The sequence below is a fragment of the Dipodomys ordii genome, unplaced genomic scaffold (assembly GCF_000151885.1).
Source record: "Dipodomys ordii isolate 6190 unplaced genomic scaffold, Dord_2.0 Scaffold98, whole genome shotgun sequence".
NCBI classification, from domain to species: Eukaryota; Metazoa; Chordata; class Mammalia; order Rodentia; family Heteromyidae; genus Dipodomys; species Dipodomys ordii.
In genome coordinates this window covers 6103083-6105323 of record NW_012267314.1, presented here as the reverse complement: position 1 = coordinate 6105323, position 2241 = coordinate 6103083, and positions in this window count along the sequence as shown.

Sequence of the window (2241 nt, the reverse complement as noted above, 5' to 3'; positions counted from 1 at the left end):
CACCAGAAAACTGGAAGTGGTGCTGTGGCTCAAGTGGTAGAGTGCTCTCCTTGAGCTGAATTGCTGAGGGACGGTGCCCAGGCCCAGATTTCAAGCCCTATGAAAAAAAAAAATGTTGAGGTTAAAGAAGGAAGTGATTTGTGGAACAGGTCACAAATGCTATAATAAAAATAAGCCCAATCGGGCTGGGAAGGTGGTTCAGTGGTAGAGCACTTGCCTTGCATGCATGAGGCCCTGGGTTCGATTCCTCAGCACCACATAAGCAAAAAAGAAAAAAGCCGGAAGTGGCGCTGTGGCTCGAGTGGTAGAGCGCTAGCCTTGAGCTGAAGAGCTGAGGGACAGCACCCAGGCCCAGAGTTCAGGCCCCATGACCGGACCCAAAAAAAAGATAAAAAAAAAATAAGCCCAATCAACAATTCATAACAGACTGGTTTTATGGCAGGCAAAATATCTCTAACACTTGTTAAATCTTGTGAGTTCTCCTAATAGCTGAAAGTTATAGAAAAGCAAAATATCCTTTGTGCTAATCTTGCATATTTAGAACACTTAGCCTCAAAAAAAAAAAATCCTGACCGAATGTTCCAAAATGGAGCCCCAAATGAAAGTTTATGGTAAATGACTACAATTTTCTACACAGTCGTTTGGTCATAATAATACCCTGCCTTGACATGATGTGTCATGGTTTTCAGGGTGTTTCTCATGTCATTAGTAATTGAGTTTTTTTCCCCCTAAGATTGTCAATGCACATTCATGATCCTGGGATATTACCTCTGCCTGCACATTGTCCCGTTCTCTTCACAATAGGTGTCACTAATTTCCAACTTGTATCCGTGGTCCCCCTCCTGCCATTTGTCTTTTTCAGGTGTCTGTTGGTCAGTTCTCTAAGCACCTGCTGCTTTTATCACAAGTTATAATAGGGTGATTTGTCAATGTCGTCCGCTTCCCTCGGCAATCGGAGCGCAGCCGTGAGGTACGATAGAACAGATCCGCACACCCAGCCTGTATCTGCCTTGCTCCAGCTTCAGTGGCCTTGGCACTCTGTCCTCACGGGGCCTGCCAGGAGTCCTGCAGTCCGCCTTAACTTGCCCTTGGCCCTTTTGGCCATCAGCTTTGTCTCTAGGGTATGCTACGTCATTATTTCATACACTTCTCTTTTTTTCCCCATGCACTTCTTTGTTTTTTTTCCGAAAAGAGACTCTAACAGCATTGCTAAGTTCTCTTTTGCTTCTCATTTGTGTTTCTTACCATCATGACCAGCCTGACTTGTTTCGATTAGAATCATAACCAACTAGACAATTTTCCCTAATTCTTTTTTTGGGGAGAGAGGGGGAGGTCCGATCGCAGGGCCTGAACTCTGGGCCTGGGCGCTGTCCCTTAGCTCTTCAGCTCAAGGAGGGCACTCTACCACTTGAGCCACAGCGCCACTTCTGGCTTTTTTCTTTTTTTGCTTATGTGGTGCTGAGGAATCGAACCCAGGGCCTCATGCATGCAAGGCAAGTGCTCTACCACTGAGCCACCTTCCCAGCCCCTTCCCTAGATTCTTGTGATGTGATTTAGGGACAGGTAGTCCTAGTAGTTCCTCCTAACAAAAGATACCTTAAATCTACTATGTGTTTATTCTTGCCTTTCTCCAGTCCCTAGGAAAACTTCACCCTCAAGACTCAACCCCCAGCACTCCCCAAACAAACAACTCTGACAGCAGGTACTCGTCATCTAGTTAAGGATTATTCTCTCTGTCCTCGGCGTGGTGTCTGGAGGGCTTAGCCTGAGTCTAGAACACCCTGACTGCTGACCCACAGCTGAGCTCATGCCCTACCTAGCTATGAGCAACGTGTACAATTTCTATCTTTCAATACAAATACACCCACCCCGGCGCCCCCTGGTGGTAGTGCTGAGCAAGCGCTGCCCTTCTGAGTTGTATTGCCTCCCCCCTCTCCCTTCTGAGGGGAACATTTTCCTAAGCACTAGACATTGTTACTTTTGTGAACCTCTTCCTCCATTATTTAGTAATTGTGGTGGTGTAAAATAAACAGTGTAGGTTTAAACATGTTTTGACCAAAAAGTATATGTATTCTTTTGACTTCGATTTATTTAAATGAAATTAATATACTATGGTGGATTAAAAGTATTGTGAGCGTTCAGCACACCTGACAGATACATCAGTCTGACCTGGAAACACACCTTACTGAAGTCTTACTCAAATTTAGTACTTTGTAAACCACATTTAAATCTTTCCAGTAA